Genomic DNA, 12,839 nt, shown 5'->3' with positions numbered 1-12,839 from the left:
CTCATAGCATAATGGCTATGCTAATTCAAGTCTTTCAAGCATAAACTTCAGTGAGTGTGTTCTCGTTTTGTTTCCTAACAGAGGTTATGCTAATTAGCTGAAATTTAAAAGTTTCTTTCATCAAGTCTATGGCAAAGAACAAATCCTTGCAAGGCAATATCAAGCATACACAATTTGTGCAATAGGTTATGCTCTATATGCCAATGAGAGAACTACAGAGATAAAGTAAAACTCTTCATATTATGCCTAGTTAGCAACAGTCTGTTTCTAAAAGGGTAGGAAACAAGAGAACTTTGGTGGGGTTGTCTGAATTTTCATCCTAATGCTTGAGAAGTCATACTGCTTAGCCAGATTTAAAGCTATGATTTTCAAGCCCCAAAAATGAGCAAAAGCTGGAGAGGCAAAGAAGCATTTTAAAGTGGTTTCTGTAGTGTAGTGCTCAGCATGTTCGCCTAACACGAGAAAGGTCCTCTGTTCCATACCTGGCAGAAACATCCCTCTTGATAGCACAGTAGTTGGGCACGTGCTTTTTCTAAGCAGTGTATCAAGTGGGAGACTCTTTGTGCGGTTCGCCCTTTAGGTCCTCAGACTGAGGCACCAAGCTCCTTGTCTAATCGCAACATCATTTTGTCATATATCCTGTTGACTAAAAGACCTTTTTGGGGGATCATTATTGATTGATATAGATCTTGAACTCTCTTGATTTGTCTAGAGTAGTGGTCATTGCATTTGCTTTCCAAGTCACATGTCCCAGCTTCCATACTGTGCAGAAGCATTTCTCTTTCATCCATTTTTGGTGTTTACTGTATAAAATGGTTGGAACAAAGGGAAGCATGGGCAGGCGAGGCTAAAGAACTGCACAGGGAAATCAACTTAAACTCAGCATCATGGAACTGCAGCTGAGCTGCTTTTTAACTGCACTCAAAATGGTAAAAGAAGGAAATACTGTTCATGACTTCAAGGTAGAATTGAGAGGAGTGAGGTTCTGAGGACAACTATTGGGACTGCAATGAAAGAGATCTTCGGTTTTTATGGCCTTAAGCAGTGAAGAGCTCACACGGCCCTGCTACATAGGTTTAGAAAGCAAGAACAGAACCTACAATTTTCCAGGACCACCAGTTTGGACTGATGTGTAGGTCGGACTAGAGGGTTCCCTTTCAGCTAAACAGCATTTTTTTCTGACAGGTCCCTGGCTCGATACCAGGCAGAAACACAACTCTTGGTAGATGCATCTCTATATGCCAATGAGAGAACTACAGAGATAAAGTAAAACTCTTCATATTATGCCTAGTTAGCAACAGTCTGTTTCTAAAAGGGTAGGAAACAAGAGAACTTTGGTGGGGTTGTCTGAATTTTCATCCTAATGCTTGAGAAGTCATACTGCTTAGCCAGATTTAAAGCTATGATTTTCAAGCCCCAAAAATGAGCAAAAGCTGGAGAGGCAAAGAAGCATTTTAAAGTGGTTTCTGTAGTGTAGTGCTCAGCATGTTCGCCTAACACGAGAAAGGTCCTCTGTTCCATACCTGGCAGAAACATCCCTCTTGATAGCACAGTAGTTGGGCACGTGCTTTTTCTAAGCAGTGTATCAAGTGGGAGACTCTTTGTGCGGTTCGCCCTTTAGGTCCTCAGACTGAGGCACCAAGCTCCTTGTCTAATCGCAACATCATTTTGTCATATATCCTGTTGACTAAAAGACCTTTTTGGGGGATCATTATTGATTGATATAGATCTTGAACTCTCTTGATTTGTCTAGAGTAGTGGTCATTGCATTTGCTTTCCAAGTCACATGTCCCAGCTTCCATACTGTGCAGAAGCATTTCTCTTTCATCCATTTTTGGTGTTTACTGTATAAAATGGTTGGAACAAAGGGAAGCATGGGCAGGCGAGGCTAAAGAACTGCACAGGGAAATCAACTTAAACTCAGCATCATGGAACTGCAGCTGAGCTGCTTTTTAAGTGTATTCAAAACGTTAAAAGAAGGCAATACTGTTCATGACTTCAAGGTAGAATTGAGAGGAGTGAGGTTCTGAGGACAACTATTGGGACTGCAATGAAAGAGATCTTCGGTTTTTATGGCCTTAAGCAGTGAAGAGCTCACACGGCCCTGCTACATAGGTTTAGAAAGCAAGAACAGAACCTACAATTTTCCAGGACCACCAGTTTGGACTGATGTGTAGGTCGGACTAGAGGGTTCCCTTTCAGCTAAACAGCATTTTTTTCTGACAGTTTGAATCAGATATTTCTGAAAATTACAATTGTGAACCATTTGAATTTTAGTTACGTCTGCTCATGAAACGCATTTTAGGCCATCCAACATACCCACGAAATTTGCATAAAATGGCAGCTATTTGTGAACTTCCAAATATGAAAGGTTTTGGCATAAATGATGTTCATTCTTTCTCCTAAATAATTTGCACACATTTTCAGTTTTGGGGATGAGCTGGTGAAAAAATTGTTCTGAAATTGCAGTGATACCATACTGCATCAAGGCATTTTTGCATGGTGTCTGTAGTGAATTGGTCATCACGTTTGCATTATGTGTGAAAGGACCTTGAATTGAAGCTGAGCAGAAACATTAGCTGGTTCTTTGGTTTCTGTGTCTTCTATTTGAAGTAGACACCAGGGAATCGAATGGCCTTCTTGCAGCAGAGGGAAATGATTTTCTGAACTCCCTAGTTACTCCAATTGAGTTCTCCAAGTCCTGTACTCCAAACTCCGGCACTATAACGCATGTGAAATCCCTAACCTCTTCGTCTGCAACTTGGTTCTACATTGTGCAAAATGGAAATTTCAAGATCAGAAGATTACTAGCATCTTAGTATGGACATAAAGTGTAGCTTCTCTGTTGGAAAAAAATATCCCATCACTGTCTCCATTTGCAAACCGAGAAAGTCAATATATGCAGCAGGCTTGTCCTCCGGTGATGCAAGGACTGTGCTTTAGGAGCTGTGTTTAAGGCTGATTTCAATTGTCACAGGGATGATGTAAAACTCATTGTAGCATGATGGGTGTGCTAATCCATGTATTTCAAACAAAATTAAACAAAACAGAAACTCCACGAGTGCATCTGTATTTGATCTCCTAACAGAGATAAGTTATGCTACTTAGCTAATTCTTAAAAGTAACATCCTTATAGTCTCCTGACAATTAAAATCTATGCAAAGCAATGTTAATGATGCAGAATTTGTGCACTAGGGACTGCTTTCCATGCCAATGAATAAGCCTACAGTGATCCGGTAGAGCTCTTCATATTATTCCTAGGGAGTAACATTCTGTCTCTCAAAGGCAATGAAACAAGAAAACATTGCTTGGTGGGATTGAATTTTGCGTCCTAACGGGGAGAAGACAATTCAAGCCAGTTTTTAAACTATGCCTTGCAGGCACCAAAAAGGAGGAAATGCTGGGCTGATCCTGAACGGCCGGTGCTGTAGGGTTTCTGTAGTGTAGTGGTTATCACGTTCGCCTCACACGCGAAAGGTCCCTGGCTCGATACCAGGCAGAAACACAACTCTTGGTAGATGTGTAACTGCTGTCCTTTCAATTGAATGGAGAGCTGTTCTTCACAGAAAAAAGTCAGGCTCCTTAATTAATGGCCAAGCTGATTAATTAAAACTCATAGCATAATGGCTATGCTAATTCAAGTCTTTCAAGCATAAACTTCAGTGAGTGTGTTCTCGTTTTGTTTCCTAACAGAGGTTATGCTAATTAGCTGAAATTTAAAAGTTTCTTTCATCAAGTCTATGGCAAAGAACAAATCCTTGCAAGGCAATATCAAGCATACACAATTTGTGCAATAGGTTATGCTCTATATGCCAATGAGAGAACTACAGAGATAAAGTAAAACTCTTCATATTATGCCTAGTTAGCAACAGTCTGTTTCTAAAAGGGTAGGAAACAAGAGAACTTTGGTGGGGTTGTCTGAATTTTCATCCTAATGCTTGAGAAGTCATACTGCTTAGCCAGATTTAAAGCTATGATTTTCAAGCCCCAAAAATGAGCAAAAGCTGGAGAGGCAAAGAAGCATTTTAAAGTGGTTTCTGTAGTGTAGTGCTCAGCATGTTCGCCTAACACGAGAAAGGTCCTCTGTTCCATACCTGGCAGAAACATCCCTCTTGATAGCACAGTAGTTGGGCACGTGCTTTTTCTAAGCAGTGTATCAAGTGGGAGACTCTTTGTGCGGTTCGCCCTTTAGGTCCTCAGACTGAGGCACCAAGCTCCTTGTCTAATCGCAACATCATTTTGTCATAAATCCTGTTGACTAAAAGACCTTTCTGGGGGATCATTATTGATTGATATAGATCTTGAACTCTCTTGATTTGTCTAGAGTAGTGGTCATTGCATTTGCTTTCCAAGTCACATGTCCCAGCTTCCATACTGTGCAGAAGCATTTCTCTTTCATCCATTTTTGGTGTTTACTGTATAAAATGGTTGGAACAAAGGGAAGCATGGGCAGGCGAGGCTAAAGAACTGCACAGGGAAATCAACTTAAACTCAGCATCATGGAACTGCAGCTGAGCTGCTTTTTAACTGCACTCAAAATGGTAAAAGAAGGAAATACTGTTCATGACTTCAAGGTAGAATTGAGAGGAGTGAGGTTCTGAGGACAACTATTGGGACTGCAATGAAAGAGATCTTCGGTTTTTATGGCCTTAAGCAGTGAAGAGCTCACACGGCCCTGCTACATAGGTTTAGAAAGCAAGAACAGAACCTACAATTTTCCAGGACCACCAGTTTGGACTGATGTGTAGGTCGGACTAGAGGGTTCCCTTTCAGCTAAACAGCATTTTTTTCTGACAGGTCCCTGGCTCGATACCAGGCAGAAACACAACTCTTGGTAGATGCATCTCTATATGCCAATGAGAGAACTACAGAGATAAAGTAAAACTCTTCATATTATGCCTAGTTAGCAACAGTCTGTTTCTTAAAGGGTAGGAAACAAGAGAACTTTGGTGGGGTTGTCTGAATTTTCATCCTAATGCTTGAGAAGTCATACTGCTTAGCCAGATTTAAAGCTATGATTTTCAAGCCCCAAAAATGAGCAAAAGCTGGAGAGGCAAAGAAGCATTTTAAAGTGGTTTCTGTAGTGTAGTGCTCAGCATGTTCGCCTAACACGAGAAAGGTCCTCTGTTCCATACCTGGCAGAAACATCCCTCTTGATAGCACAGTAGTTGGGCACGTGCTTTTTCTAAGCAGTGTATCAAGTGGGAGACTCTTTGTGCGGTTCGCCCTTTAGGTCCTCAGACTGAGGCACCAAGCTCCTTGTCTAATCGCAACATCATTTTGTCATATATCCTGTTGACTAAAAGACCTTTTTGGGGGATCATTATTGATTGATATAGATCTTGAACTCTCTTGATTTGTCTAGAGTAGTGGTCATTGCATTTGCTTTCCAAGTCACATGTCCCAGCTTCCATACTGTGCAGAAGCATTTCTCTTTCATCCATTTTTGGTGTTTACTGTATAAAATGGTTGGAACAAAGGGAAGCATGGGCAGGCGAGGCTAAAGAACTGCACAGGGAAATCAACTTAAACTCAGCATCATGGAACTGCAGCTGAGCTGCTTTTTAACTGCACTCAAAATGCTAAAAGAAGGAAATACTGTTCATGACTTCAAGGTAGAATTGAGAGGAGTGAGGTTCTGAGGACAACTATTGGGACTGCAATGAAAGAGATCTTCGGTTTTTATGGCCTTAAGCAGTGAAGAGCTCACACGGCCCTGCTACATAGGTTTAGAAAGCAAGAACAGAACCTACAATTTTCCAGGACCACCAGTTTGGACTGATGTGTAGGTCGGACTAGAGGGTTCCCTTTCAGCTAAACAGCATTTTTTTCTGACAGTTTGAATCAGATATTTCTGAAAATTACAATTGTGAACCATTTGAATTTTAGTTACGTCTGCTCATGAAACGCATTTTAGGCCATCCAACATACCCACGAAATTTGCATAAAATGGCAGCTATTTGTGAACTTCCAAATATGAAAGGTTTTGGCATAAATGATGTTCATTCTTTCTCCTAAATAATTTGCACACATTTTCAGTTTTGGGGATGAGCTGGTGAAAAAATTGTTCTGAAATTGCAGTGATACCATACTGCATCAAGGCATTTTTGCATGGTGTCTGTAGTGAATTGGTCATCACGTTTGCATTATGTGTGAAAGGACCTTGAATTGAAGCTGAGCAGAAACATTAGCTGGTTCTTTGGTTTCTGTGTCTTCTATTTGAAGTAGACACCAGGGAATCGAATGGCCTTCTTGCAGCAGAGGGAAATGATTTTCTGAACTCCCTAGTTACTCCAATTGAGTTCTCCAAGTCCTGTACTCCAAACTCCGGCACTATAACGCATGTGAAATCCCTAACCTCTTCGTCTGCAACTTGGTTCTACATTGTGCAAAATGGAAATTTCAAGATCAGAAGATTACTAGCATCTTAGTATGGACATAAAGTGTAGCTTCTCTGTTGGAAAAAAATATCCCATCACTGTCTCCATTTGCAAACCGAGAAAGTCAATATATGCAGCAGGCTTGTCCTCCGGTGATGCAAGGACTGTGCTTTAGGAGCTGTGTTTAAGGCTGATTTCAATTGTCACAGGGATGATGTAAAACTCATTGTAGCATGATGGGTGTGCTAATCCATGTATTTCAAACAAAATTAAACAAAACAGAAACTCCACGAGTGCATCTGTATTTGATCTCCTAACAGAGATAAGTTATGCTACTTAGCTAATTCTTAAAAGTAACATCCTTATAGTCTCCTGACAATTAAAATCTATGCAAAGCAATGTTAATGATGCAGAATTTGTGCACTAGGGACTGCTTTCCATGCCAATGAATAAGCCTACAGTGATCCGGTAGAGCTCTTCATATTATTCCTAGGGAGTAACATTCTGTCTCTCAAAGGCAATGAAACAAGAAAACATTGCTTGGTGGGATTGAATTTTGCGTCCTAACGGGGAGAAGACAATTCAAGCCAGTTTTTAAACTATGCCTTGCAGGCACCAAAAAGGAGGAAATGCTGGGCTGATCCTGAACGGCCGGTGCTGTAGGGTTTCTGTAGTGTAGTGGTTATCACGTTCGCCTCACACGCGAAAGGTCCCTGGCTCGATACCAGGCAGAAACACAACTCTTGGTAGATGTGTAACTGCTGTCCTTTCAATTGAATGGAGAGCTGTTCTTCACAGAAAAAAGTCAGGCTCCTTAATTAATGGCCAAGCTGATTAATTAAAACTCATAGCATAATGGCTATGCTAATTCAAGTCTTTCAAGCATAAACTTCAGTGAGTGTGTTCTCGTTTTGTTTCCTAACAGAGGTTATGCTAATTAGCTGAAATTTAAAAGTTTCTTTCATCAAGTCTATGGCAAAGAACAAATCCTTGCAAGGCAATATCAAGCATACACAATTTGTGCAATAGGTTATGCTCTATATGCCAATGAGAGAACTACAGAGATAAAGTAAAACTCTTCATATTATGCCTAGTTAGCAACAGTCTGTTTCTAAAAGGGTAGGAAACAAGAGAACTTTGGTGGGGTTGTCTGAATTTTCATCCTAATGCTTGAGAAGTCATACTGCTTAGCCAGATTTAAAGCTATGATTTTCAAGCCCCAAAAATGAGCAAAAGCTGGAGAGGCAAAGAAGCATTTTAAAGTGGTTTCTGTAGTGTAGTGCTCAGCATGTTCGCCTAACACGAGAAAGGTCCTCTGTTCCATACCTGGCAGAAACATCCCTCTTGATAGCACAGTAGTTGGGCACGTGCTTTTTCTAAGCAGTGTATCAAGTGGGAGACTCTTTGTGCGGTTCGCCCTTTAGGTCCTCAGACTGAGGCACCAAGCTCCTTGTCTAATCGCAACATCATTTTGTCATAAATCCTGTTGACTAAAAGACCTTTCTGGGGGATCATTATTGATTGATATAGATCTTGAACTCTCTTGATTTGTCTAGAGTAGTGGTCATTGCATTTGCTTTCCAAGTCACATGTCCCAGCTTCCATACTGTGCAGAAGCATTTCTCTTTCATCCATTTTTGGTGTTTACTGTATAAAATGGTTGGAACAAAGGGAAGCATGGGCAGGCGAGGCTAAAGAACTGCACAGGGAAATCAACTTAAACTCAGCATCATGGAACTGCAGCTGAGCTGCTTTTTAACTGCACTCAAAATGGTAAAAGAAGGAAATACTGTTCATGACTTCAAGGTAGAATTGAGAGGAGTGAGGTTCTGAGGACAACTATTGGGACTGCAATGAAAGAGATCTTCGGTTTTTATGGCCTTAAGCAGTGAAGAGCTCACACGGCCCTGCTACATAGGTTTAGAAAGCAAGAACAGAACCTACAATTTTCCAGGACCACCAGTTTGGACTGATGTGTAGGTCGGACTAGAGGGTTCCCTTTCAGCTAAACAGCATTTTTTTCTGACAGGTCCCTGGCTCGATACCAGGCAGAAACACAACTCTTGGTAGATGCATCTCTATATGCCAATGAGAGAACTACAGAGATAAAGTAAAACTCTTCATATTATGCCTAGTTAGCAACAGTCTGTTTCTTAAAGGGTAGGAAACAAGAGAACTTTGGTGGGGTTGTCTGAATTTTCATCTTAATGCTTGAGAAGTCATACTGCTTAGCCAGATTTAAAGCTATGATTTTCAAGCCCCAAAAATGAGCAAAAGCTGGAGAGGCAAAGAAGCATTTTAAAGTGGTTTCTGTAGTGTAGTGCTCAGCATGTTCGCCTAACACGAGAAAGGTCCTCTGTTCCATACCTGGCAGAAACATCCCTCTTGATAGCACAGTAGTTGGGCACGTGCTTTTTCTAAGCAGTGTATCAAGTGGGAGACTCTTTGTGCGGTTCGCCCTTTAGGTCCTCAGACTGAGGCACCAAGCTCCTTGTCTAATCGCAACATCATTTTGTCATATATCCTGTTGACTAAAAGACCTTTTTGGGGGATCATTATTGATTGATATAGATCTTGAACTCTCTTGATTTGTCTAGAGTAGTGGTCATTGCATTTGCTTTCCAAGTCACATGTCCCAGCTTCCATACTGTGCAGAAGCATTTCTCTTTCATCCATTTTTGGTGTTTACTGTATAAAATGGTTGGAACAAAGGGAAGCATGGGCAGGCGAGGCTAAAGAACTGCACAGGGAAATCAACTTAAACTCAGCATCATGGAACTGCAGCTGAGCTGCTTTTTAACTGCACTCAAAATGGTAAAAGAAGGAAATACTGTTCATGACTTCAAGGTAGAATTGAGAGGAGTGAGGTTCTGAGGACAACTATTGGGACTGCAATGAAAGAGATCTTCGGTTTTTATGGCCTTAAGCAGTGAAGAGCTCACACGGCCCTGCTACATAGGTTTAGAAAGCAAGAACAGAACCTACAATTTTCCAGGACCACCAGTTTGGACTGATGTGTAGGTCGGACTAGAGGGTTCCCTTTCAGCTAAACAGCATTTTTTTCTGACAGTTTGAATCAGATATTTCTGAAAATTACAATTGTGAACCATTTGAATTTTAGTTACGTCTGCTCATGAAACGCATTTTAGGCCATCCAACATACCCACGAAATTTGCATAAAATGGCAGCTATTTGTGAACTTCCAAATATGAAAGGTTTTGGCATAAATGATGTTCATTCTTTCTCCTAAATAATTTGCACACATTTTCAGTTTTGGGGATGAGCTGGTGAAAAAATTGTTCTGAAATTGCAGTGATACCATACTGCATCAAGGCATTTTTGCATGGTGTCTGTAGTGAATTGGTCATCACGTTTGCATTATGTGTGAAAGGACCTTGAATTGAAGCTGAGCAGAAACATTAGCTGGTTCTTTGGTTTCTGTGTCTTCTATTTGAAGTAGACACCAGGGAATCGAATGGCCTTCTTGCAGCAGAGGGAAATGATTTTCTGAACTCCCTAGTTACTCCAATTGAGTTCTCCAAGTCCTGTACTCCAAACTCCGGCACTATAACGCATGTGAAATCCCTAACCTCTTCGTCTGCAACTTGGTTCTACATTGTGCAAAATGGAAATTTCAAGATCAGAAGATTACTAGCATCTTAGTATGGACATAAAGTGTAGCTTCTCTGTTGGAAAAAAATATCCCATCACTGTCTCCATTTGCAAACCGAGAAAGTCAATATATGCAGCAGGCTTGTCCTCCGGTGATGCAAGGACTGTGCTTTAGGAGCTGTGTTTAAGGCTGATTTCAATTGTCACAGGGATGATGTAAAACTCATTGTAGCATGATGGGTGTGCTAATCCATGTATTTCAAACAAAATTAAACAAAACAGAAACTCCACGAGTGCATCTGTATTTGATCTCCTAACAGAGATAAGTTATGCTACTTAGCTAATTCTTAAAAGTAACATCCTTATAGTCTCCTGACAATTAAAATCTATGCAAAGCAATGTTAATGATGCAGAATTTGTGCACTAGGGACTGCTTTCCATGCCAATGAATAAGCCTACAGTGATCCGGTAGAGCTCTTCATATTATTCCTAGGGAGTAACATTCTGTCTCTCAAAGGCAATGAAACAAGAAAACATTGCTTGGTGGGATTGAATTTTGCGTCCTAACGGGGAGAAGACAATTCAAGCCAGTTTTTAAACTATGCCTTGCAGGCACCAAAAAGGAGGAAATGCTGGGCTGATCCTGAACGGCCGGTGCTGTAGGGTTTCTGTAGTGTAGTGGTTATCACGTTCGCCTCACACGCGAAAGGTCCCTGGCTCGATACCAGGCAGAAACACAACTCTTGGTAGATGTGTAACTGCTGTCCTTTCAATTGAATGGAGAGCTGTTCTTCACAGAAAAAAGTCAGGCTCCTTAATTAATGGCCAAGCTGATTAATTAAAACTCATAGCATAATGGCTATGCTAATTCAAGTCTTTCAAGCATAAACTTCAGTGAGTGTGTTCTCATTTTGTTTCCTAACAGAGGTTATGCTAATTAGCTGAAATTTAAAAGTTTCTTTCATCAAGTCTATGGCAAAGAACAAATCCTTGCAAGGCAATATCAAGCATACACAATTTGTGCAATAGGTTATGCTCTATATGCCAATGAGAGAACTACAGAGATAAAGTAAAACTCTTCATATTATGCCTAGTTAGCAACAGTCTGTTTCTAAAAGGGTAGGAAACAAGAGAACTTTGGTGGGGTTGTCTGAATTTTCATCCTAATGCTTGAGAAGTCATACTGCTTAGCCAGATTTAAAGCTATGATTTTCAAGCCCCAAAAATGAGCAAAAGCTGGAGAGGCAAAGAAGCATTTTAAAGTGGTTTCTGTAGTGTAGTGCTCAGCATGTTCGCCTAACACGAGAAAGGTCCTCTGTTCCATACCTGGCAGAAACATCCCTCTTGATAGCACAGTAGTTGGGCACGTGCTTTTTCTAAGCAGTGTATCAAGTGGGAGACTCTTTGTGCGGTTCGCCCTTTAGGTCCTCAGACTGAGGCACCAAGCTCCTTGTCTAATCGCAACATCATTTTGTCATATATCCTGTTGACTAAAAGACCTTTTTGGGGGATCATTATTGATTGATATAGATCTTGAACTCTCTTGATTTGTCTAGAGTAGTGGTCATTGCATTTGCTTTCCAAGTCACATGTCCCAGCTTCCATACTGTGCAGAAGCATTTCTCTTTCATCCATTTTTGGTGTTTACTGTATAAAATGGTTGGAACAAAGGGAAGCATGGGCAGGCGAGGCTAAAGAACTGCACAGGGAAATCAACTTAAACTCAGCATCATGGAACTGCAGCTGAGCTGCTTTTTAACTGCACTCAAAATGGTAAAAGAAGGAAATACTGTTCATGACTTCAAGGTAGAATTGAGAGGAGTGAGGTTCTGAGGACAACTATTGGGACTGCAATGAAAGAGATCTTCGGTTTTTATGGCCTTAAGCAGTGAAGAGCTCACACGGCCCTGCTACATAGGTTTAGAAAGCAAGAACAGAACCTACAATTTTCCAGGACCACCAGTTTCGACTGATGTGTAGGTCGGACTAGAGGGTTCCCTTTCAGCTAAACAGCATTTTTTTCTGACAGTTTGAATCAGATATTTCTGAAAATTACAATTGTGAACCATTTGAATTTTAGTTACGTCTGCTCATGAAACGCATTTTAGGCCATCCAACATACCCACGAAATTTGCATAAAATGGCAGCTATTTGTGAACTTCCAAATATGAAAGGTTTTGGCATAAATGATGTTCATTCTTTCTCCTAAATAATTTGCACACATTTTCAGTTTTGGGGATGAGCTGGTGAAAAAATTGTTCTGAAATTGCAGTGATACCATACTGCATCAAGGCATTTTTGCATGGTGTCTGTAGTGAATTGGTCATCACGTTTGCATTATGTGTGAAAGGACCTTGAATTGAAGCTGAGCAGAAACATTAGCTGGTTCTTTGGTTTCTGTGTCTTCTATTTGAAGTAGACACCAGGGAATCGAATGGCCTTCTTGCAGCAGAGGGAAATGATTTTCTGAACTCCCTAGTTACTCCAATTGAGTTCTCCAAGTCCTGTACTCCAAACTCCGGCACTATAACGCATGTGAAATCCCTAACCTCTTCGTCTGCAACTTGGTTCTACATTGTGCAAAATGGAAATTTCAAGATCAGAAGATTACTAGCATCTTAGTATGGACATAAAGTGTAGCTTCTCTGTTGGAAAAAAATATCCCATCACTGTCTCCATTTGCAAACCGAGAAAGTCAATATATGCAGCAGGCTTGTCCTCCGGTGATGCAAGGACTGTGCTTTAGGAGCTGTGTTTAAGGCTGATTTCAATTGTCACAGGGATGATGTAAAACTCATTGTAGCATGATGGGTGTGCTAATCCATGTATTTCAAACAAAATTAAACA

The 12,839-nt window shown here is 40.8% G+C and overlaps 3 non-coding genes across 3 annotated transcripts; all 3 read left to right on the top strand.

Annotated features, from left to right (window-relative positions):
• Positions 1 to 3,432: 3,432 nt before the first annotated feature.
• trnav-cac (transfer RNA valine (anticodon CAC)) lies at positions 3,433 to 3,505 on the top strand. The gene has a single exon. It is a non-coding gene; the product is annotated as a tRNA-Val (tRNA).
• Positions 3,506 to 7,044: 3,539 nt separating this feature from the next.
• On the top strand, positions 7,045 to 7,117 carry trnav-cac (transfer RNA valine (anticodon CAC)). The gene has a single exon. It is a non-coding gene; the product is annotated as a tRNA-Val (tRNA).
• Positions 7,118 to 10,656: 3,539 nt separating this feature from the next.
• Positions 10,657 to 10,729, top strand: trnav-cac (transfer RNA valine (anticodon CAC)). Its single transcript has one exon. It is a non-coding gene; the product is annotated as a tRNA-Val (tRNA).
• Positions 10,730 to 12,839: the final 2,110 nt, after the last annotated feature.

The sequence above is a fragment of the Electrophorus electricus genome, chromosome 2 (assembly GCF_041902795.1).
Source record: "Electrophorus electricus isolate QZ-2024a chromosome 2, ASM4190279v1, whole genome shotgun sequence".
Lineage (NCBI taxonomy): Eukaryota > Metazoa > Chordata > Actinopteri > Gymnotiformes > Gymnotidae > Electrophorus > Electrophorus electricus.
This window is presented reverse-complemented; position numbering and strand designations above follow the sequence as displayed.